Source organism: Catharus ustulatus, chromosome 4 (assembly GCF_009819885.2).
Source record: "Catharus ustulatus isolate bCatUst1 chromosome 4, bCatUst1.pri.v2, whole genome shotgun sequence".
NCBI lineage: Eukaryota > Metazoa > Chordata > Aves > Passeriformes > Turdidae > Catharus > Catharus ustulatus.
In genome coordinates, this window is record NC_046224.1 from 40,047,351 (window position 1) to 40,073,264 (window position 25,914).

General features: G+C 38.8%; 1 long non-coding RNA gene across 2 annotated transcripts; it reads left to right on the top strand.

Moving 5' to 3' along the window:
- Positions 1 to 75: 75 nt before the first annotated feature.
- LOC116995949 lies at positions 76 to 25,709 on the top strand. Of its 2 annotated transcripts, XR_004417832.1 has the most exons (4): positions 76 to 201; positions 5,882 to 6,436; positions 19,073 to 19,338; positions 24,482 to 25,709. It is a non-coding gene; the product is annotated as an uncharacterized LOC116995949 (long non-coding RNA). The 2 variants fall into 2 exon arrangements; XR_004417831.1 differs by lacking the exon at positions 24,482 to 25,709 and having other exon boundaries at positions 19,073 to 19,960.
- The last annotated feature ends 205 nt before the right edge of the window (positions 25,710 to 25,914 follow it).

The following is a 25,914-nucleotide window of genomic DNA, read 5'->3' on the forward strand; positions in this document are numbered from 1 at the left end:
AGGACTCCGCCGGGAGGGGGCGGGTCCCCAGCCGCGCACGCGCACCGCGGGCGGTGTGCGCGCGAGGGCCCGTGAGGGGGCGGTGGGGGCGGTGCCGGGGCCGCTCGCGCCTGCCCCGCGCGATAAGAAATGGAAGGAAGAAATCTTATAAAAACAGACCTTTCCCTCAGAAGGAACAGCTGCTACATTCCCTCACAGCATGTAAGTTTGTTAGGATTTTGCCATTTGAAGGCACTGAGGAAGTGTGACTTACATGAGAGATAACTGGTGTACAGAAGGAAAATAATACAAGGGGAAAAATAATCACTTGTTCCAAGTCACATAGAGCAAAAAAAAGGGAAGATTCTAATACATGATTAAGGGTACTGCCTTGCCCCATTTCCACTACTATGTAGAAAACCGAGGCAAAATGCCAAAATTACCAGCATCCGTTTATGAAGTATTAAATCAGCCCAGTCCTTAAAATTCGTTTACTGAGTTTATACTTTTCATGCGTTTTTCTGCTAGTATAACCATGCTGGCTGAAAAATACTTTTCCTCCTTGGTATACTTGAATATAACACAGTATAATACCGTGCCATTATAATTTATGACATATAAAGGTTAAACACGGGCCTTGTGTTGCATTGCTATGTTTTAAAATGCTTCTGCAGGCAGGTCTTTGCCTGGGAAAACTGGGAATGCCTTGTTCCTTACTGAGGTACAAATTCTGCTCTCTTGGCCCCATCAAGGCCAGCTGGTTCCATCTGCCCCTTTCCTGGCTCACACCCATGGGCATTTCCTCATTCTTGACCTGATAGAGTTCCCAGCAAGGACAGGACTCTTAAAAAGACTGAGCTAATGCTCTGGTACTGATCAAAGTCCATGCTGCTCCAGGCAAGTGTCTCAGCAGCGCTGCTTTCACACTGAGAATGGATGACACAGAGCTTGTGCACTAATGTTTCCTAGAACACTCTGGGTTTATTGCTTTCTATTCTAGTTTTCTAATTAGATAGAAGCAGAATCTACAGAGCTGGTTTGGTTTTGGGTTTTGTTGTGGATGGTGGCAGGAGAAAGGGGGAGCATCAATGGTTATATTTCCTGAATTCTCCATTTTGAGTCATCTCACATCTTCCTGTTGTGCATTTATTGTAGTTGGGCACTGTAATGGTCTGAGGATATCAGACAGCAGTGGTTTTGTGGTTTGCTTTAATCCATTAGTCTCTCATACATCAGACTGCTGTAGCACTCGCTCTAACCGCCCTGGTGCCTTTGACAGCTTGAAAAAGAGTGCTTGTGCTCCTGTTCCATTCGATGTGGTGTGTGCCAAAACAGCCAGGTTGCCAGACCATGGATTTTGTTGACTTTAGAAGTGAAGTGACAGATAAAGGAGTCCATAAAGTCTACAGAAGCCCAGGGAAGACAGAAGGAGAGATATTGGCCAGAGACAGATAAAGTAAGAATACATCTCATGCAGAAGTTGCAAACATGAGATCTGGAAATATGTCAGAGGAAAAAAATTCACAAACAGAATAAATGTTTCTGTGATCAGCTAACTAACAAAGGCAGTTTTCTCAGAGCATTGTTTCTTTCCTCCCCATAATGACTCTGGCACCGTTCGTAGTCACTGTGGTAACCCAACAGAGAGGGAGAGATGGCTTATGCCACATGGTTCAGCAATTTGGCCTGTCTCTGTTTAGGTGGGGACGTTTCTTTGAGCAGCTGTTGTCTACTCAGCTGATGATTTTTAGAAAGTGTGTCCAAGTGTCATTATGTTTAGGTGTGTTATTCCACCAATTTTGTCTGAAAATCAGCCTTTGCATAAACCTTTCTTTTAAAAAGTAGGTTGAAAATAAATTGTAGAGTGGAGTCACACTTAACACAGAATATAATAAAACCCAGCAGAGTGAAAGCAAACTGTGAGTGAGCTAGAAGAAGTAGGATTAACCAAGTGTCTACAGTCTGAGATAGTGTTACTGGACCCAGGCTGTGTTTTTCAGGCTCTCAGCAAAGAGGGCGCATTGGACAAAGCAAAGTTAAGCATTTTCCAGGTTATGCTACTTGCAGACCCAGAATTAGTACCATATGTAAAAGAATATATAAGAGATCACTAAGAGGGGAATAGTGTGATAACCAATGTGCAAAAATAGGAATGCTCTGTAAAAAAAATTGCAAAGCAGGAGCAAGAAGCTGGCCTGACTGCACTGACAGCGCAAACATTAACATGAATGGGCCAACAACTGGTTCAATGTTCCCCATCTGGCTCCTCTTAAGAGGATCCAAGCTCATGGATGCAAAGACATATCTTGTAGAATGCCCTTACCAGCTCACAGTTTTTTGTCCTTCTTCTATTATTGCCAGTCAGCTGTTCCTAGCATTTAATACACATTATATAATGGATGCTATTTTTCCCACTTGCATGCTGTACTAGACAGCATGATAAGGTGAAAGTATCGGCCAGACCATAGGCCAGGAGAGACCTGTGATACCATTTTTAGCTGGAGGTTTTTGTTTTCTCACTATTCATTTTTCTTAACCAGCCTCCCAGACAAAGGCAGGCAGTAGCTGGGGAATTAAGGGAAGGGCTGAATGCAGTCCAAAAATTCAGCAGGATTTGAAACACTTTCCTAAAAGACAACACGGAGAGTCACCTCCTCTTATTTTTCTTCTGAGGAGAGAGCGCCAATTGCACTGTTTTCCAAGCAAACCAATTTATGATCTTCAGAAAAAGACTCTTTTTTAGGGTGTGTTATGTTTTCTTTCGTGTTCTGTTTTCAAATCGTATGTAAGTGTCAAGAAATAGCATGGAATGGAGTGTGGGAGCTGTCTCTGACAGCTGTGGTTTAATCCTGGAAAAAGGGTGAGCAAGGACAAATAGGGAGTAAGTGGCCTGTATCAGCCCCCAGAAGTGTTGAACAGCGGAATGTTATATTTGTTTCTGTTTGTATTTCTGGGACTGGTGCCATTATTTATGTGTTTATGACACTTTAATACTCTTTTTCCTAGCTTAGGGCCAAAACTTACAGTCCTTACTCAGCTGTAAAAATTCACCAAAGTCAATGAGAACATTTTTATGACTAGAGGCTTAATATTAGGCCTAAATGCTGGAAGTAGACAAGGAAAATGTTTCCTGTATGACAGCAAATATTTTTTATGGACTCTAGAAGGAAAGATATTCCCTGTCACCCATTGCTGAGGACAAAGGATTCTTGTACTTCCTCAGCCATCTAAAATTTTCTCATCACTTAGATGAAGTATCTACATCAAAGTGGCAAAACTAGACAGAAAATTCACATTTAACTCTGTCCACTGTGGACTTCTTTCCACATTCCTTAGTGATTGCTTTTTCTTTCTTTTAGATTACAGCTTGTCAGCCCTAATCAAAACATACCGCATTGCCTCAGCTGGTACCCCAACATCTGTGTCCCTTGGAAGACAGGTTTCAAGGGATGTGTGAGTGCTGCTGAAAAGAAGCAAATTTCATCTCTCTAAGTGGTGAAAGTCACCGTGAGAAGCACAGACTGCTGTGTGTATACTCAGACTGGGACAAGGCAAATACTTCTCAGTTTGCATTAATAGATGCATGCTGTGAAATATAAGTCAGCTTATGGCCTTCTTTAGAGCTTACTTTTCAAATTGCTTTTAAACTGCAAGATTCACATGGACAAAACAACTCAGTGCCTCAGGAAGACTCCTTATATTTCTGTGACAAGGAGCTATTGCATTAGGCTGGTGTGCAGAAACATACATTAGGACATGCTGCAGTGAGCGTGTCCCTGACACCACATCTCTGTGCCTGTGTCAAGTCTTGGTAAGGGATGAAAGGCTACAGAGAACCCAGGGTCCCTAGACTGCTGATTTTAAATAATTTTTTTGTTATTTATAATAGAGTCATAAGAACTTTTTTTTTTAATAATAAAAACATGTTTCTTGATGTACTCACTGAGTCGTAACTGCAGATGGAAGCAGTCTTCTTTTTCTGATAAAAAACTGAGACAGTGTATATCCTCAGAAATAATTGTAGGTCATATCTCCTGAAAACCCTAGTTTTTTAGTAAATTATCAGAAAGTTATATTTTGAACTTAAGATTTGTAATCAATTTTATATAATTTAATACACTGAAGTATTAATGTATTCCCATTAATACAGTGAAGGTTCTTATCTGAAGAAAATTTTTAAGACCTCACACAGAAAGTAATTTCTCAGCTTCACTGTTAGGGTGGAAAGCACTAACAATTTCTTTTCCACAGCCTGCTGATGTAGCAACTTTCCTCTGGGTTGCTCCACCCCTTCTTCATTTTGGGGAGTAGTGGAAGTAATGTTTACAGCTGCAGTGCAGGAGACAGTACCTGTATATTTCTTTCACCAGGTATTTTCTTTTATATCCAGGATAGTCTTCTATTTCACCTTCGCACCTCCTTCAGTCTTAAATTAGAAAGTCATTCATTTTGCTGTAGATGAAAACTAGAATGAAAGACAAAGGCAAGAAACCAGACCTGTTCTTGCATTTTTCTATAGATCTTCCCCCTGCCAGGTAATGATGTGACACCATTAGTGATGGGAGCAAGGAAGTTTCTGTCAACTACTTTTTCAAGGAAGGCACAAAAATTACCCCCGAAGTAGATGTGGCCATGACAGAGCAGGAGAGGCAGGGGAAGCACAGGGCCAGAACTGGCACTCTGCCATGCAGTGTGAGCAGAGAGAGAAAAGTGGGAAGGTGGCAGTGTCCTACATCTAACCCACCTCCTTGAGCTGTGGTACCTAATGTTCATTTTTGCTGTCAGCATTTCATGAGTTTAATATATTTAACTTTGAAACGTTGAAACGTTGAACAGCTAGCTATATAATGCCACATTTGTTTTGTTGTACTGTTCTAATGCTTTGTTCTACTGTTGTAGCTTGGACTGAACAATAGCACATTGCTGGGTGCAGAGCTCTGTGGATTTCATGAAATTCATGTCTGCTGACTAATGTATGGGGAGAAAGTGTTCACAGCATTCCTCTGGAGTGTGACTCCCCAGGATAACTGGGTTTTAAGTTCAGATCTCATCAGATTTGCTTTAAACTGGTATTTTTTGTTCCAAGGACAAACATTCTTTTGCAAAACTTGCTTTGGAATTTCAGAAATTTGCTCCAGATTATTTCAGTTTATGAACTTATTTGTGTGCACTCAGAGAATAAAAGAAGCTACCATTGAAACTGGAAAGGGTGACTGTGTGATTACAGCTAAGCTTGTTTGTGTTTAAAGGCTTGAAGGCTAAGACTTTTCTTGGTAAATGTTCTTTGTATTTTAGATTTTAAAACTCAAAAAAAAAAAAGTTAAGAAATCTTCCACATTGGCAGGCCTCTAATTGTAATAAATATGGCCCTCTCAAAACTAGGGAACATCGCAGTTTCCAAACTGGGGAAAAAAAAGAAGCCCAACAGAAAATAGGATAGAATCGGTAGCCACTGGAGAAGACCTTTTTAGACACTCAAAGTTTTATTACATTGAAAAGTTATTTGCATGTTACATCTAAGAAGGGAAAGTTTTGGATTTATTGATTACCATTCTCTGGGGCAAGAGAAAATAATTTTACATGGGAGAGGAGAAATCAATAACCATGTTAAATTACACCGTATTGCACTTCAGCAGATGTAGTCCAAAGCATACATTCTCAGTGCAAGGGTCCTGGTTTGGCACTGTCTGCCTGAATTTCCTCATGCTGCTCTGCACAGGTGTTTCTAAGCTCCATCTCGGATTGTCTTCCTTGGGAGGAAATGTGACTCAATCTCAGCTGCATAAGAGCAGCTGCCTGCCTGTTCACATATGATTGTGGCAACAAAGATAACCTGACTGTTTTCTGGGGTTTTTAACTACTACTGGTCTCACTGAATAATACAGCTTTTTTTTCTCCTCAGCCCAATTCAAGGCAGGAGTGTCATCTGTACAGGGGAGCATACAGAAAGGCATGAAGATGCTTTCTTAAAGAGTAATGCAATAACAGAAAAACAATATCCAGTTTTATGATGTGTCCCTGTGTAAAACCACAATGTAGGGCTCAAACCCAAGGATCTGCCCAATATCTTTGATCCCACAGGCAGATGACAGCTCGACACTGAACATATTGAATAAATCCGTGGCTGCCAGCATGTTGCAGGAACTTGGAGAGGAGTTGCAGCTCCTTGCTGGGTATGAGACTGGTAACATGCTAACCTGGAACTGGGGAGAACTCAGTGAGGGGATTGATTACCATAATTAGCCCCAGAAATGACTAGTGTACAAAAGTGTGGGAACCAGGTGAAGCCAAGTCTCAGAGGAGGTTGAAAGTGGTGCTCTTGAATCCAAATGTACAGAGTGTGAAATCGATGCCATCAGAAGAGAACAATGCAAGAAAAGCTTTGCTTTAGCAGCCTGCACTACGAAGGAAAAAAGAAAACCTGAGACAGCACCAAACACGTCTCTCTGAAGTAAAGGTAAGGTCATGCTGTGCAAATGTGCTGTGTTGTAATGTTTGGCCTCCAAAGGATAGAGAGCACTTTCTGTTAAGTCTACACTCTCAGCTGTCTGATTAGGCCAACATGCTCCACTTTATAGTTTGTTATACTGCAGTTCTCTGCATAGCAGTGTTTTAGGACATGATGAAATAACTTTGCAGCTGAAGCAAGAGGTGCAAACACTTAGAAGAACAAAGCCAGTGAAACTGGGCAATGATTCAAACCATTTATCAAAGCATTTTTTAGTCTCCTCTTTCAAGGTGAGTGATAGAGTCATAACATATTGCGCCAGCAAAAATATTTGCATCCAGAGCATTTCATTCAGCAAGTGTAAGTAATCCTCAGTGCAGAACCACAGATTGGGGTCAAGCCCATTCTAGCTCTCTAAGTGCTACTGCAGGCTTCCCCTTAAAAAAAAAACCATGAACGAACCCCAAAAACCAAAAAATTCCAAAACAACAACAACAGCAAAAAAACCCCCAACCTTATGTTTCTGAAAGCAGACTCACCCTTCAGTATATGATCCTATCTTCTCCCATAGCTCCTGCTGTGCAAATTATGCCAGTCAGGCACCCATCACAATCAGCTTCTCACTCTCATCCAACATCTGTGAAGAAAGAGGTAAAAGTTATATGGCTCTTAGCAGAGGTGGTTATAATTATGCAATACCTGAACAGCGATTCTGAATGTCTGATTAAACTGAAGCGTGGATTAACGTAAGGGGGAACTTGTCAAACAGTAACTCTCCTTGATTTTTGGATATAATCTTTTGTAAAATATCTGGTCTTTCTCTGATTATCTCTGAGCATCTGCCAACAAGGTTTTCTACAGAACCACTGCAGATCCACTATTCTTTGCCAATAGAATACAGGGTGACTAACTGCTTTCAGGTGTTATATTAAACCTTTTCCTGCTGGAAACCATTTGGTCACATATATTTGACACAATTCCACTTTTGCTCTGAGTGTGAGAACTAATGGACTAACTGAAAAGTTCTTCATAAGGCATTATATTAGTTCTGCCTAAAACATGGACAGATTTGATGATCTGAAGGGAAGAACTGCTTACTCTGATCAAAACTGATCTTTTGATTTCTTTAAGGACATTGCCATGTTAAAAAAAAATAAAAATTGTTCATTTTCTTCCTAATGCTGGCCCTGAAGTTGGTCAGGCCACTGGGGCTACAGAACTGAAATTCCTTGGCTGGTGAGGGTTAAAAGTGCTGCAGTCCATCTTAGCATGGAGGATCAGCTCTATGGGCACTGAACAAAATGATACCATCTCTTCTGTTGTTTTCTGAAAATGCAGCATCCGCTTCTTAATCACAGATGAGCACCTAAAGGGTTGAGACAACCAGCTTCCACTAACTTGTCCATACCCTTTCCTGTCTCTTGGGAGCTCCCGTTTGCTTGGTCTGTCATCACAGATTTATTTTCTTAATTTGGTAAAGGGAATGCCCAGCAGCAACTCTTACCGACTAAGTTCTTGTTTCTGAATAATTTACAAAGTAAAATATATCTCCCATAGTGCAGCTGCAACCACATTTGTCTTACAGGGCAAGCTCTAGACTTCTTCATGCTTCTTACATTTAAGCCTTCTGTCCTTGTACAAGATAGCCTTAACAGCCCGGAGGATCCCCATACAGAACTGGCCAAGTGTTTAAAATGCATGGTAGCTTCCAAATACCTCAGCCATTCTCTGATTACCAGCTAGAGTGCTTAAATAGTATCAAGGAATAGAGGCGATATCAGGATAGTTAAGATTTACACTGCCTGATCAATTCTCCAAGGAAGAAACGTTGAAATTTACAAAGCAGGCTAGGTTTAAATGAAAAAAAAAAAATTTCTGATGTGTAATTGTAAGTATTAATTACTTACAAGTTAATAAAGTTCACTTGTATAATTTTGTATCTGCAGCACAGTTTCTGAATTTCTACTATTATATTTTGCTTCTTAACTGACACTTCCTGTACACTGGCAAAATTATAATCATATTCTGATTTAATCTTACATGGAAAATCATAATTCATAGTAATAGGTTTAGTAGTAAGTGGCTGTCTAAAATCTAGCAGTTTTCCGTGTGTGAAGTGTATATGCTACAACGTGTTGTATAATACAGTACACTGGCATATTATTCCTCATGGAATGGGTTATTATCACTGCTTGGGTCCTTGGGGAACTGAGTAGCCCAAAGTCGAAAAGAATTGATGCTGCAGCAAAACATGGAGTTTGTGTTTTTTGGCTGGCCTCTGTATGTCACTTTCTGATTGCTATGTAATGTGTTTACAAAGCCAAGAAAAAGAGGAGCAAGAAAAAAGCTTATTGTTTGGGGCTTACACAGGAAGTATAATATATTGTGATTATTTAAGTGAGCACTATTGTCTTCCCACCTATGAGACCTATGTCTTAGAATTACCTGTTTTAGAGAACTCTCTGAAATGTATCTGTCATTTACCCTCGTGGATTCTGGATCCTGGCCTGCAATTGTTACAAGAAGAGCACAGAGCTCATCCAAATGCTGAGAACACCTGAGACTCTCTGTGGGGCAGCTGCTCCGGGGTCTTCCATATTACCATGTTCCTCAAAGCTCTGCAATTAGGTGATCTAATCATCTAGTTGAAGATAAATTTTATGGTACAAATAGATCATGAGGTCTCTCTACAAGCAAAGTGTTTCCTTTCATAGGACCTGAGCATGTTTGCAAGGATTTGCAGATCCTGTTGGCCCATCGGGTTGGAAGTAGAATGTTACTTCTGCTATATGCTGATGCTGTCACCACATTCCTTTGTCAGGGCCATGAGAGTTGGCTTAGTGTTCTTAAATATTTATGCTTAGCCTGGTCAGCAAAAAGTTTATACTGAGCAATATTTTATGGCAAAATTGGAGCAGCAAGAAAGATTGGTGGAAGAGATACTTTGATTTTTGTCAATTGATGTTTTCTCGAATTAGCTTACCTCAAAATTCACCAGCTTCTGTGCTCATTTTTCCCCTTAATGATTTTGTTTCCCTAATACTACTGTGATGATGTCCACATTTTTATAAGTGCTTCAGGACTAACAGATAAAAGTACTGGAGGCATGTGTTCATGTATATACACGTAGAACAGTGCACATAGAGTGTCTGATTGAAAAGGATGTCTGCCAAAGGTGGGACTAAATACATGCCTCCTAGGTTTGGGTTAGTTTAGCCAGCCTCAAACTCTCTCTGCATCCTTCTCAAGATCAATCATGGTACTTAAATATATATAAATTTGGCTATTAGAGAAAGAAATTTAAAAGTATTTGAACTATTGTTCTTTCTCAGAAGGATGAAATAAACAATAGCAATGAAGAGTAGCACCACAGATATAGGGAATACATGATGGTGAAGGTGTGGTAAAAAAATCAGATAGACTTTCAAAGTTGACTGCTCCTCAGTGTCAAAGGATCTCTGCTATGTGTGTGTGCAGGTCAGTGTGGTAATTTCTGATGCCAGCTTAACCACAGGCTACTTGCATGATCTTGGACATCTTACTAGATCCCTTTCTATCTGAGACTAATGTATTTAATAATAGTTACCATCAGTGTTTACAAAGATCCTCAGGATTCTCATAATTTAAAAGATTGCGAAATCATATAATTCCCTGTAGAGAGGTCTTAAGGAAAGGTCATTGATGAAACAAAACAGAAAGCTGCCACTTAAAGCTGATACTGCTTGGGGAGGAAATTGGGAGATCAGCAGGTTGCGCTTAGTCAAGTGGGTGGATTTTGTACTGAGAGCTCTGTTCATTCCTCCCAACCTGCTTGTTCAAGGAAGGACATGACTGGGTTACTGGCCTCTCTTATCCATGTGCACCTGGGCCCAATACCCAGGATCCAGAGCTGATAGAGAGTGGTTAGTCCCTGTGTTTTCTGCAGAGGCATGTGACAGAAAACATAAAACTAGAGAATAGTAACTCCTTGACTCTCATTTTAGCTGTCCTCTGAGCATCTTGCTGTTTGCCAAAGCTCTGTAAACTCCCACAGAGGGTTTCTATGCCTGCATATTTAGCCTTTACTCAGGTCTCACTATAGCTGGAACTTGCAGTAGCTGGACATGGCAGCATCTGCCTTCCTAGCAGGCAGAGAGGTGCACTGGGAGCACTTCCTTGAAGCTGCAAATTAGTGCAGAGAGCATGAAGCTGTACAAGCATATGAACAATGTGAACAATAATGGACATGACAGAGGTGCTATGTTGTGCAACCTAACTTTTTTTTTCAGCCTGGAGTCATATCTTAGTTGGGTGTCTAACAATGGGCTGGGTTTATTTTGGTTGATTGTTTTTCATCTACCCTCTTCACATAAAACTGGGCAGAGTCTTTGATGACCAAATTTTGCTCAGACAGATGAATAGACCATGGAGAGTTTGGCATTGGAGGATATTGACTTGGTAAGAGGAAAAACACCACTTCTAGCTTGTGTGCAAGTCAGGTGGAGGTGAAGAACATTGTCCGCTCTACAAGTCCCTTCTTGGAGTCAAATGCCACCATTCTTTCAAGCAGCCACCAAACACTATGTTATCAAAATTACTAAGCTAGATGGAAATTGCTTTGAAAATTTAACTTCCCATTTGTTGTGAGGACAGGATGCACTTTGGCTTACTAGAAAATTTAAATATACAAAGGAGACCAGCAGGCAATTGGGAACCAGCCTTCTGGGTGCCTGGAATACATGACATGAGCTGCAGATGGATATTTCACAGAGACAAATTGCAGGCACACTCTTGTCTCCTTCACCCCTTCTTAGTGCCTCACAATGCAGTGAGCTACAATGCATCATATAGGTCATAAAAAGAGCTTATGAAATGCTGTTTGCTCTATGTATTTTTCAATCATAATTATGATTTTTCATATTAAAAATAATTGGCATAACTTTATGGGGAAAGTGGGGCTACTGACCTAACCCTGAAAAGGAACTGAAATATATCTGGGTGACCACTGCCAAATACTATCAGTTGTTTGGCTCCTCTAATTAAATGCATCTGACTTCTGTAAATCTCTTCCAGCTCCTTTTTCTAGTCTGTTTTTAATAAGGATAGAAATTAAGACTATAATTGTCTTTAAGATCTTATTAGATGCATTTTTAAAGAAAAGTGATTTTAAAAGTGTTGCTCATGGTTTTATATTTTCATCCTGGTTCTGTTTCTTTCACTGGGTTTCATTCATTCCCAAGTTTGTGATATGCCATCTTGTTAAAACAATTGCAAGGATTTGTTTGGATGCTTACCCTTCCGTATAGCTGTCTTTATTTTGAGGGTGGATCTCCTATCTAAAGGGGTCTATCATTAAACTGCAGGATGAACACTGGTATTTTCTATATCCTCCGTATCAGTTTCAAATGCAGCTGTAATAACATCCCTTCTTGTGGGAAAGCAAGCACACAGGTGATTCTTCTGAAGATTCAGGTCCACCAGACCTTGTAAACTGAACATCAGCATTTTTCTTCTGGATAATTTTATCAGCTTCCTTATTATTCCTAATGAATATTAAATATAGAGACATAAAAATGTTCCCATAATGGCCAACTCAGGGCACATACATGCGTGATATCTACATGCTATTTGACCTTATTTTTTCTTCCCTTAAATTTTACAATAGATTTTGAAGTGTTTTAAAACTCCTAGGAATGTACTAGGAATTTACTCTAGTCTATATTAGAAGGATAAAAATGTATACCTGCCTTACAGGCCTGTACCATGAGAAAAGTCAGATGAAGGCACAGATATGCAAAGTGGATATTTTTAATTAAAGACTCATACATCAAAGAGCTTCTTGGATTGCGTGGCACCATTGAGATACACCAGGAAAAACAGGTTTCATATTTCTGATTGTTTACAACAACAGCATAACACTGATGCTTAATCAGGAAGGAGGCCTGGTGACTAATAAAAATGAATGGTCAGAGAATGGAAATTACCTTGGGATGGCAGGCATGCCCAGCCAGGTGTAGCATAGGTGATATTTATTGCATTAGTTTTCTTGCTGTCGTTCTCAACATTTTTTTTTTCTCCCATTTTCACATCTTCTGTTCTCTCTGAGGTGTCTTAATTGCAGGGAACATGATGCTTGTATTTCTTTAGCATATCGTAGAATCAGAGAATTGTTTGGGTCAGAAGGAACCTTAAAAATCATTGAGTTCCAATTCTCCTGTCATGGGCAGAGACACTTTCCACTAGACCAGGTTGCTCAGGGTCCCATCCATCCCTGGATCTTGGACACTTCCAGGAACAGGACATCCATAACTTCGCTTGTCAATCTGTCCTTCACAAAGAACATCTCTCCCAACAACACCTACATGAGGGGGTAACTTTACTTCTGTTTTACTCAAGTAGCATCTTGACAAGAAGGAGGAAAAGCAAACTGCCTGGATCTGTTTTAATTCAGGATTTCAACAGAGGTCCATCCTGCCAGCTGAAAGCATCTTATGAATGTCTTTTCTGGGCTTGGGAAAATGAACAAGCCATTCCTCATTTTGCATTTGGGCATATTCCTAGCAGGCAGTTTTTTACCTTACTTCAGGCCTCATGCACTTTTCATTGAAGTCCATGAAAAGGCTCTCACTGCTTTTTAGTTACCAGAACTGGTCCTAACATGCTGCAGAAGTTCCAGAAACAGAGGTAGAACATTTGTGAGCCTGGTCAGTAAGCATGCCTTCGGGCATGGAGTTTGTAAACAAACCCTGTATTTACAGGGGTCGTATCAGTGATTTTTTAAATTCCTGCTATCCACTACAGAGCTACTGGCACATACCTAGTATTTTATACCAGGCCTACATAAGGCCCTGTCAGAATGACAGGCATCCAAACCCATACCCAATTCATTACTTGGCTCATACTACCAGGCTGGCAGCTGATAGAAAGGAATAACTTCAAACAAATGGCAATAAAATTCTGAACAGCTGCCATGACTGTTTCATATAAGCAAATATTCTTGCTTGGACTTGGTTTATTTTTTTCTGTAAACTGACTTTTGTTTCTTTGATGTAAAATCTGCAGGCATATTCAAATCTTCTTGATATTCGAAAATATCATGCTTCATCTACAGTTTTTGGTTTTTACTAAGTCTGCTAAATTGAAGGCATATAATTATTGAAAGAGTTTGTGTTACCAAATACAGATTAAAGAATTTTACAGGTCATGGAATTAAACAAATATATTAATTAATAGATTAATTTGATGTTTTCAGGAGCCTTATGAGAATGTTAATGAGTCTAGTAAAGCTGTTCGTTTTTGAACATAATAGTTGAATGGGTAGGAGTGCCACAGGCTGGAAAAGGCTGCTGCAAACTGACTTTTGGATTAAATAGCAACAGTTCCAAGACCCCTGCTTGGTGTCACCAGGGCATTCTTCATGGTCCATGTGTACAGACAATGCTAAAGCTTTAGGGACCACAATTTTAAGAAAGAAGTTTGTATGCACTGAAATGTTACTTTTTTACTGGGGTCTAAACACTCTCCAAATCCTACCCACTGTAGTTAAAGGGAAAGCAAGGACTAGAATTTATCAAGTCTGTCCATGTCTGACTCCACAGCCTGTCCCTCAGAAGTATACCTGGCTTGAGAGGTAGGAGAGGTCAGGTCTTCCTGCTAAACAACACAACTTTCCAAAACATGCACTGTGTCAATACATTGACTATAGGCAGAAGTCATCAGACAAGGATCTGGGAGCTGTCTCTGTCCACAGTTCTTGAGCCACAAGCTAACTTTGCAGGATTTAAATGGGAATGGCAGCACTAAAACATGTTTGTAGACTTAAGCCTTGAGTAATTGCTGATTTCCTCACCTATGACCAACTGTCTTGGATCACCCTTTGAGAATTCAGTCTGCTTCTTCCATCCAAACATAAATATGAAAGCTTGTTGGAGTTAGCAAATCTTTTTTTTTCCCTTTAAAGTTAATGAATTCATCACAGTGAGGATTGCAGGATGCTTTGCAATTGGCTTCTGCAAGTAGCAACATGAAGGTGCCTGTGTCTTTGGCACCACTGCAGGGTGCGGCTCTTCCACAGTTGGAAGGGTTGGTGTGTTTTAACTGCTACAGGATTGCATTTTGTGAAGGCTCTCTAAAAATATTTTCTCTGCAAACTCCTGAATTGGTGGGCTTTCTCATAAAATACACCTCCCAAGTTTATTTCCTTTTAAATGTTCTGACTGCCTTGCCAGTGACTGGTGAAGTTAAGAACTTCTAGAGATTAAATATAAACTCCTGTGCATTTGTGCCAATGTCCACCTACTATAGGCTGGTCCCAAAGGGACAGTTACTTCTATGTAGTTAGGTTCCCATTCCTGCCTTTTTTTCAGTCTAGTTTCCTTAATTATTCAATCATTCTCTATTCACAATTTTTGATGAAGTCTCTACCACCCTACATCCAGTGTATTTAGGTGTAGCCAGAACACAACTGAATATTCTTTTTTCCTCTGAAAGGATGGTTAAATATTATCTGTAGTTTATCTAGAATTCTCTGATCTACCAGAGAAAATACTAAGTATACTGACTGTCTGTTCAGAGGTGGCTGTCATTTATTGTGATGTAGGACGTGGGTATTGAATGAAGACCCAAGAAATCCTGATTGATATCTTTCTGGTCTTCACTTTGATGCAGTGTGCTGTCTGTCCTTTTAGGTTAACTATCCAACCAAAACTCTACATGTTTATGACAAAGGCTGTCTAATAGTTATGTTGAAACGTGCTTAGGTGAAATAGATTTTTTGAGTGATTCGCCAGTCAGGAAAAATATATTTATGAAACAGTTGGAAAAGCAGAAGAAATCTGTGAACCTAGTAAAACAAAAATACACTGGTACAAGAATATTCTGTTTGTTTAGATTTTATTTCCATCCTACTGTTATGTATGAAACCATTTAGCCTAGAAGAGGTAAAAGCATGCATTGCATATAGGAAGCATGTATAGTTACATGTATAGTTACATGTATAGTTTAATCACTGTTAGTTTGAAGGGGAATTTTGATTTAGTCCTGAACTTCTGGGAAATTCAATTTTTCAGTTGTTAAATGACACCTTGTAGATGTCCACAATGTATAGCTCATAGGCTTGGGTATTAGAACACAATCCATGAAGCTACTACTAATAACATCACTATATTTATCAAAAAAACTCCCAACTTCTCATTTGCACAGCTTTCTGCTTACATGGGCAAGGAAACAGTCTAAGTGAGAGAAGATAAACTACTAAATGAACATATTCAAAATCTAGCCTATCTTTTATTTGTTTGGAAACAAAAATTCAAAGTATATCTCATAAGCGAAACTTCAGTTTTTTGAAAATGGATATGGAAAGTGATATTTGCTTACATCTTAATATCATCTGTAGTTAGTGCCATTTTAAATATTTGTAATTGTAATTTCATGATAGATTAGCTGGAAACACCAAAAACAGTCTAAACTTTGTGATAAATCAGAATTTGTCTTTGTTTTTTTCCCTTTGTTTCTTATTCATGATCTTTCCTCTAAATTTTAAACAGTGCTTCTTACTTATAGTCAGAAAGAATCTCTCAATTAATATTCTTCTCTTCCAAAAATCAAATAATCCTTTTTTTTAAATAGCAATAAAATAGCTTTAATTTTTTTTTCCAGCTGTCAGCAATCCAAATAGTTCAAGATAGTACATAGCAAAACTCCATAAACCAGCAAATATTTCATTATAATGTAATCAGTGAGTAATCATAACAGGAGTGATTAATACTTTCTTCAAATTTAAGCATAGCAGGTGATTGTCTTTCTCCAGGAGGTGGATTCTGAGATTAGTACCCTTGTTTTTGGAGTCCTGATAGTGTCTGCTTTCATATTTGTCTATGAAAATTTCTGTGCCCCAAGAACTCTCTCACACTAGACATGGTCATCTTTATGAGGAGCTGAGCAGTAGGCAACAGAATTCATATCCTGCTCCAGGCTCCATCTTTAGGTACCAGCTAATCCTTTCAATTCTCTCTGCCCTAAGCAAGCATGGCATCGTCAGAGATCATTAAAACCAGTTATATTGCCATTACCCATCATTTAGTAGTTATTTGCATCCATATTTTCTGATAGTAGAAAATACTTTTCTTCAAAACTGCTATTATTTGGACAAACTTGGAAAAATTGAAATTTAGAGGAGATTAGAGTTCATTATGAGAAAATTCTTCTGATTCTTGGCTATGTAGCCAAGTAAGTATGTTTAGCCACAGAATCTTTGTAATAATTTCTTCTGAGTTATATAAGATGTAATTCACAGATGCAAATCTGAAAAGATTACTATTTGCAGGATTTAAATTACTAGTCGCACTGTCACATGGTAGAATCTCTAACATTTTTAGGGAATATGTTGGCATGCAAACCAAGATTTTGTTAAAAAGAAGAAAAAAATAGTTAAAATTTCTGTGATTCTGTAATTATGTGATTAGCTTTCGCTATCAGCTCTCCATTTTGTATCACAGAGTAGATGAGTCATAAGTGCAAAAACACTTTCAGTTCCCAAATCAAGGCCTACTTTGTGTCTGATTTCAGCAGTGGTGGTGTATTTTGGGAATTGACTGCATACACCTTCAGAAAATGTCTGACCTTCCTCTGCAGCCCTTAAGGAAGGGCATAATTCAGTCTGCAGATGCTCTCTCAATTACCTCAGGTATGCAGAGATCACAAGGGAAGAGGAAAGAGAACAGCCAAACTCCCAAGTAAGAAACTCCTCTCCTTATAGATCAGATGCTCTTCCTCACAGCATGTAGCAGGAACCATGCTCTCACCCTTTCAGGTGAATGAGGAGAAGAGAGACAAAATAACCTGGTCACTAACTGGTTCTTTTCTGACAGCTCACTTATGCCAAACACTAAGAATTTACACTCTTTTTTAATGAGGTGTTTTTATCAGTACCTCAGAGCCTTCATAGGACATTCTAAAAGCAGCAACAACAATGAAGCTGCAGTTGTGAAGGTTTGGAAAAATGCCCGTATTAGATTTTTAAATACTATTTTAGTAAATAAGATTATTTGTATTATCAGACATTTCTGATAGTAGTCTCCAAAAAACTCTGGGAGCAATGCTTCTCTAAATCAGCATTTATGAGGATGCAAGCCCTATGTGTCTTGTTCTTGACTGATGCTTAACCCTTTCAAGTGCCACCACCTGACAAGTGTAATATGCAGAAAATCTGAGCTTCAGATTTGCTTTCTCAGAGTTTGTTTAGAGTAATAGTCATACTACTTTGTTTGCCTTCTTAAAATGTAAGGGCAGCCAGAAAAAGAGGGAATATTGTTTACAGCATCTTTCCTGAGACCTTTCCTTTTCAAGTACAAGATGGTCTATATTTGATTTTAATCTGCTAGTCTCAGATGAATGTCTTTTCATTCAATCCATTAAAGGAAGGAGGTTTGCAATACCCTTGGCAGTCCTCTGAAACCTGACTTCACCCAGAAATGGCACATCTTGCTAATGCAAGTCGCTCATCTGTTTTATTTTGGCATTAAACCTTCCCTTACTTACTGTTATTCTCATACAGAGCTTCTGTTTAACTGAATAGGAACATCAAATCAGAGAAGCTGCCTATGGCTGGACTCTGTGTAAATAAAAGAAGGAATGTGTTGTGTTCCGTTAATTCACAGTGTAGGATTTAAACTCAGGTTGGACAGTGATGGCTCCAATGCAAACACTGCTGGCAAGAGTTTACTAGCAGTTTATTTCTGCATATACTTAAGTAGTTCACCTATTCCTCCAAGCCATTACACCATTGCATGGGATGAATTGTATGTGGGGAAGAAGAGTAGTAGCTTTTCAAACTTAAATAATCCTCTACTGTCCTCATGTTGTGTCAGCAGTTTCTCATAACAGAAAAAGGTGACATGATTTCTCACTGCATCTTTGGTGGCTCAAGGTTCCCTTGTGTCTTTGAGGCAAGTCTGCTTTTTTTGACACCTTTCCTATGGGTGAATATCAATAGTTGTTTTTTTTTTCGAACTCCACAGTGTCTGAAAATGAGCAAAATTAAAGGAATAAGAGAGGAGTGAACAAGAGCAGAGTGGCAGGTGTTTATTGATGACATGATGTCTTCATCAGAGGTGCAAAGATAAGGCTCTGGATCTTGGCATTCCTGCTGCCTGCTTTATAGGACCAAACAACGTACAGAATCCCCCCCAGATTACAAAGGACTTCTTAAACAAATTAGTCTTCGCCACACTTGTAAAAGACAAATAATACCAACACACATAACACATCCACATGAATATAGAATGAGTATGCTACAATCGGCTGCCTAAGAGGTGCCTATGAGACCTTCAAATAATTAGGGAGTAACCTTTGAAGTCTACTCTTGGCTGCTACCAAAGCCCGCCTGGTTAGCTCATCTAGTTAAAGCACATCCTTCTTTCTCCTGTTGGCTGGATTTCAGAGGCTGTTTTGGCAGAAGCCAGGAGATCTGCAGCACTCCTGGTTGCATCAGACCTTAAGAAACACCTGAAATGCTGAGATGACTGCACGCCTTAGATAATAGGGGATGACTGTGCCTAGGCTCTCATTTATAGAGACAATTTTATACTCCTCTTCAATCTGTACTTGATTTATTTGTTAATCTAACTTGGTAACATTCTCTCTCATACTTTATCTTTCTCATGGCAGGGACAAGCTGTGGGTGACATCCCAGGCTGCTTAACCTACTGTGCTTCACAGAATTATGGGAGAGGAAGGAAAGATGTATAGATGAAGTAAACATCAGATTCCCTATCTGCCACACCTGGAGTATGATCACCTCAGTGACAATCAAATGTCCCTTAAGGAGCAGATCAAAATAGTCTGTCTCATCTTCAAAAAACAAACACTTGTGAAAATAAAACAAAGCAGCTATATGATGGAAGAACAAGAACAGAAGTATGCCTTGTGCTCAGGTGGGTTTTACCAGATTGTAGATAGCTTTCCGACACACATTAAAAAACTTTAAAGAGGTTTTATGTTTTAATAATTGTATGTTTATCTGGTTGCTAAACTGTCTAAAAAAGTTGTCTCACCAGAAATACCTAACTGGCACGAATGCCAAATATGTGTTCTACAGGAAATTAGGAAATGCATATTAAAAAAAGTATTTCCAGAGGAGAACAAAAGTTTAGAAACACTAGAATTTCCTACTAAAAAAAATCCTGTTTCTGAAAACGAAATATTGAATCCTTATCTTTGAAGATGGAGTAAATTGCCATTTGTAGCTTAGATTAATTCCTCACATCATTCTTTGTTCTGAAACAGCTGAGAGAGTAATCCTGAACAATCCTTTAATGTAAAGCAGGGCCTAGAATCTGAGAACTCTGTGGCAGAGTACCAGGAAACTGTGGTATGTGTGTGACTTCTGTGGCATTGTGAGACCCAAAGATAAGTAACCACAAGAAGCTTTTGCTTTTAGTTGAGCAGAATCTGTCATTTGGTTAGCATTGTGACAAAGTATCTTTTTGTTGCTATTGAAACATTTTGGTTTCCAGGAATCAGCACTTTCTAATAAAAACGAATGGAAAAACATTCCACACAGAAGCATGCTGCTAGAAAATTTCAAACCAGATCATTTTCCTTACAGTATAAACTTAGTGAGTAGTGATTTAATAAAAGACACTGTCCTCCCTTCACATGGCCAAGTATTAAGGAAATACACAGCACAAAGTTTATTTGTGTAAGTCTGTGTGTAAAAAGACTGGAAATACAAGTAAATTAAACTTTGTAAAGGCAAAAAAACCAGAAGATAAGTAATATGATGAACACTTTAAAACAAGAAATGAGGTTTTTTGTGTCAATGTTCCCTGAATGCTGTCTGTTACCTGAAAATTTCTCAATAGAGTTAACAGTAGAAGTGGTAGTAGAGACTCAATAGGTATTTTTATCATCTTGACATAGAGGAGCACAACAGTAAATATCAGTGACTTCTGTATTCAAAATATTCCATCTGTCAGTAGGTATGAGTGGAGCTGCACTTAAGTTTAAATGTTAAAAAGATTTGAGTCTGCATACATGCAGCTTCAGTACCATTTAAGGCATTCAAATTACTTCTTTCACAGTGTCTTATTTTTCCAGTTCTTGAGAAACTGGTCACATAGCAACTATCATTTCTGATTTGCATTTTAAAACTTAGCGTAGAAGAAGTGACCTTCTGGCCTTCATGAAATCTTTGAGAGAATTCCCATGCATTTCAGCACTTAACAGGATTTTTACCCCAAGAATCAAGGGCTAAATCCTGTTGGTCCAGTTGGCCCCTGTCCACTAATGGTAGGAGCATAAGATTTTGAAAGCCTGTGATCCAGAGGGTTATGAAAAATCTATTAAAAAGTTGCACAGGGGCTAGCTATCTCCCCTATGCTTGCAACTATGAATTCCAGCTTTATAAATCAGAGGAGCTGTTTAGCTGGGAAGAGTTAAATAGATTTGCAAAGAGAAATTGAGACATTTAGAAGCCCCTGTCATCAAACTTACAGTGTAAATAATTATTGCTGTCTGTTTTGAAAAAGAAATTTGACTTCATAAGGGCTTATTTAGAAGGAATGTTACTAGTTTAATTGGTCAAGCAAAATTTACCACCTACTTAATCACATACCTGTACTTCCCTTATTGCTTCTGGGTTGCCTGGATTCCCTTCACCCCCACACATACAATCAATATTAATTCTGCAGACACAGTTACAGATTGTAAGGGTTCCTTGTTGGAAAAGAGACTAACATAGCTCCTGGCAGGTTTTTGGGATGTTAAAACTGTTACAGTCATTATTTAACTTTCAATGCCGCTTCTGTGATCTAATTATAAATGAATGACTGCATTTTAAAAGCATTTGAGCCATCAGGAGAGCAGAATGCTAATCTTTGCTCTTCAGGAGTACTGACTGTTGTCCCAGCAGCCTCGATTCTTCTTTATCTATTAGCAGTTCTGGAATTTCAATCCATCAGGTCATTCTCATTCCACCTGCAAGGGGTAAGAAGGACATGCCGGTTGCCACAGCATTAGAAAAGGAGTATGAATTATATGCTCTAGCCATCTCTGTGCATTTAACCCCATTTCTGCTTCGTCTCTGACAAAAAAAGTCTTGATGTACATCACTCAACAACATGCTTTAGTCTTTAAAAAAATGAGAAACCTTCCATTCTCCAACATTGAGAAGTAGTCTCTGCAAATCAGGGAAACGTGTAAGATGGAACATGCACTGATTCTAGTTTTAAGTACTTAGATAATTTTCTTTCATGATCTGGAAACAGTAGAATTTTTTTGCAAGAGATTGATTTATAGGTGATATATTCCATTGAAGTTTTGCATGCAAGGTGTACATTGCATGTTTTGAAATACATTACTGTTGAAACACTGAGAGAGGATTCTCCAGATTTTCTTCACCCCTGTTGACAACTGTTTGCCTCTGTTGCAAGCTGTTATTAGGCTGCAAAAATGCAATCATGTTTCGCATTGCACAGAATTGCATTGAATTGGATTTTGATAATCCCCACACCTTTCCGCAAACAGCAAGACAAACACTGTTTTGCTTGGTTATTTTAATTACTTTCTCCCAGTAAAAGAGAGCACCCGCTAATTGTTGTTTGGTTATTCTTTGCTCAGTTCTTACTGACGGTGAGGAATGTGCACTGCTTCCTGTCTTTGCTCTCTACATTTTAGCCATGGCAATACAGCAGAAGTACTTTTAAATATCCTGTCATCTTCGCTATGGCAAAATTACAGCTGATTTTGTCACTTGGAAACAAGCTATACCTGCAGAAAGAAAAATTTCTCTATATGACACCTATCTGCGATCAGCCTCTCTGTCCACTGGGTGACACCAGCAGCCTATCTGACATCTGTTAGCTGTGCATAGCGCCACAGAACACGTATCTGGAGAAGATTTAAGCACAGAGCTTCTCTTTTCCTGGTAACACTAGGAACATTTTCTTTCCTCTCTGGTGGAAAAGTGAGATAAATTAATAGTAAAACCAAAATGTGGGAAAAAAACAAACAAACATCTTCCAAACTTACTACATGTAGTTTAAAAGGCTGAAGGAGGCAAAGTGAGAAAATACTCCATAAAATACACAATGAACTGAGGCCTTGTTTTACAAACTCATTAAGAGGACATGCTTTAATATGAATGATCCTCAGCTAATGAAAATCATTATGGAGAGCTCTGAGTATCTCAGGTAACAAATTGTTTGATTCTGTCCCGTGTTACCTTTTTTGCATTCCCATATGGAGATAATTTATCAGTTTTGAAAGAAAGATCATGATAACACGTGATTTTTCTGGCTGATAAACTCATTAATCCTTAGAACAGCTTAGAAACTGCTTTAAAAAATAATTTAAAGACATCCTCATTTTTGGGCAGCAGTTTGGCTTTGGTGTTGATTTTATTATTTTTACTTTTCCTTTACTTGTAATTCACTGCTACAAAGATTAGCTACCAGTACATGCTCAATTTTAGTCCTCCTCTGATACAGATATAAACAAAAGATGCTTGAGGAGTAAAACCTAAAACTTAATTATACTGGTCTTAATTACAGTAATTTCACGATTATAAGCCACACTGAGTATAAGCCGCATCTCCAGGTGTCGGCAACTTTTCATTCTTTGTCCACACATAAACCGCACCTGATTATAAGCCGCACTTCGGGTTCGGACCAAAATTTTAGTCAAAATGGTGCGGCTTATAATCGTGAAATTACTGCTTGTTTTAAAAGCTGAATGATAAAGGCAAGGTGATAGGTTCTTTTGCTTCAACAAGAAACTAACTGTTGTTTGAGGAAGAATGGAGTTTGTTTTTAGAAGGAATGTGTTAATAGTCCTTCCTATCAACAGTCCTGATTTCCCTCAGATGGTAAATAATCAGCCCATAAGCCTGTTTCACCAGGTTATGATTCCTATGGCCTTCCAGCTCATAGAGCGAATATCCCATAGAAATGGAGTTCTTTGCTGTTTCCGGTGGCAGGGGTGAGGTGGGGGGTATTCAACCCATCTTCAAGCCATTCCCAGACAGACTCAACCAAGAGTCATAGTAGTTCAGAACAGTTTCCCAGGACTGGCTTGTTCCACTTGACCAAAGCCGTACTGCAGGATACTGACATTCTCTGAGGATAGGGGGGCACTGTGGAAACCTGCCTGAAGTAGCAGCTCCAGCTGTCCTTGTGTTATTGCACACAAAATATTGCAAATACCAGAAGAAAGATAAGAAGCTTCAAATGCAACTCTGCCAGAAGTCACAAATTGGAATGGGTCACAATAATTTCCAGAGCTGCTCAAAAGCAAAGTTATAAATAATATTCAGAAGTTCTGGATTCTAAAATAGGCTATGGTACTTTTCTGTTGGACAACAGCACAGCCTCTGCTGAAGATTTGGGACTGGCCCAATTGCAGTTTAAAAGTAATAGTAATAAAGAATGAAGTCACTACATTTAGGATAGACTACAGCTCCCCTTTTCTGTATTTCTGAAAAAGTTGTCATGTGCCAGAGAAGACAAAATTTCAGGTCACGCTTGATTGTCTGGAATGTTCAAAGCTTATTACAGACAGCTCCAGCATTGTGCAATACTCACTAATTGATAATTGGTGTATGGAATTAGTAGTCAGCTAGTCACTAAGTACAGAGTAATTTACATGGGAAAAAAGAATCAGAATTATTCATAAAGATGCAAAATGGATACAATAGCTTTTAACTCTGAAGTAAGAGATCTAAGACTTTCATTGACAAATCCCTGAAAACTTTTGATCATTCTTTGTAATGCAAGCACAATGTTAGTCAAAGGGTAAATAAAACATTCTTGAGATTCTGGTACACAGCATGTGACTGTCTTCACCACATCTCAATAAGGGATATAAATATAGAATGGCTGTTCATATAACAAAGGACTAAATAAGGTAGCTTACAAAAGAGGCTAAGATGAGATAAGTGAGAGCTTTATAAAGGAAAAATGGTGTGGCAAAGGAATAAGAAATAATTATTGATTGTTTCTGAATGCACAGATTGATCAGACACACCAAGGAAGAGATAAACAGCAGATTTCAAACAAAAGGATGTTCTTTTTCTTACAGCACATCATTAAATTGTGGAACTCTTTGCCACAGGATGTTGCAGAGGCCAAAAGTGTAAGTGTGTTCTAAATGGAATTAGATACATTCCTTAGGGCTGGCTCTGTTGGCAGCTGTGAAAAGTGATGGCCAGACACAGCTTTTGGTTGAGGAAATCCCTCAGTTAATCCCCTGATAATTGAAGTGCCCTGAATTGTTAACTGCTTATGGCTGATATGGATCACAAAAAGAAAGATTTTCTTTTAAATATTGGTCCACTGCTCCCCCAGTTACCAGCCACTCACAGGGACAGGATGGTGGACAAGTTAAATGAACCTTTGGTATAATCCTGCACATCTGTTTTTAAACCATTATGTGCAAGGATATTGCTTTAATTGGGGTAAAATTTTAGGATTAGAGAGGAAAATGCACAGAGTTCATGAAAAGAAGGTTCTTTACCTCTGAAGTCATCCTTGGCAACATATATCAAACTATTTTGTATATATTTTAATTTGTAAAGCCTCAATGAAGCAAAACTAATGTTCCCAGGAGGGGAAGGTCTCTTTCAAACTGTGTAAAAGATTAAAAAACTACTTTTACATTAAAAACCTAATTTTACATGCTTTCTTCTAGAGGCAGATAACTAATTTCCTCTGGTCCTTGGAATTTCCTCAGATGATCCGGAAAAAAACCCCTTCAAAATTAAACACAATTATCTCTCTGTCTAATGAATTAAGAGGCTACTCTTAGTACACTTAGGACAGAGTCCATCCTTCATTTCCTACTAAAATTATTGTTCAGCTAAATAAATACAAATGAGTTTAAGAGAAGGAATTAATGGCCTCAAAAAAAATTAAGTTCAAATTTTAATGAACATGTTAAGCAAGACAGAAATGCTGTATGATATTAAACATTTGCCTTTAGACAGCTTTCTATATAGTTTCTTGGATGCCTCAAGCAAATGGTTTTACAGAAGCATCACAATAACGTAGTTGCTCCCAGGGGCAGTTGTTTCTCCTGACTGTGGCATGTACTTCCTGCCATATGGACAATCCAACTCTCTCCCCCTGCCCCCATCTAAAGATCTTCAGCCAGGACTTAATTCCAGTGCTTTCAAAATGTAAGGGAGCTGTGTGTTTGAGGGCCAGGAGGCAGAAGGGAACCAACATTTTATTTGCAAGTGACTTTTCAAAAGCATTATTTGTCATGAGTTAAAATAACCACCAAACACCAAACATTCCTGCACTTTTGTTTCCCATGGGATTTTCATTCCTCTTTTTTCCAAAGTAGATGCTTTTCTGTATAGTTGACAGTTTGATAATCATGCAGTATTTGTGAAGAAATTATGAGGATAACATATGAACCCTACAATAATAAAACATGGTGTGCTTACATACACACAGTGCTGCTCCAGTTTAGGAGTGAACTTAAGCCAAGGTACCTCTTTCCCCCATTGG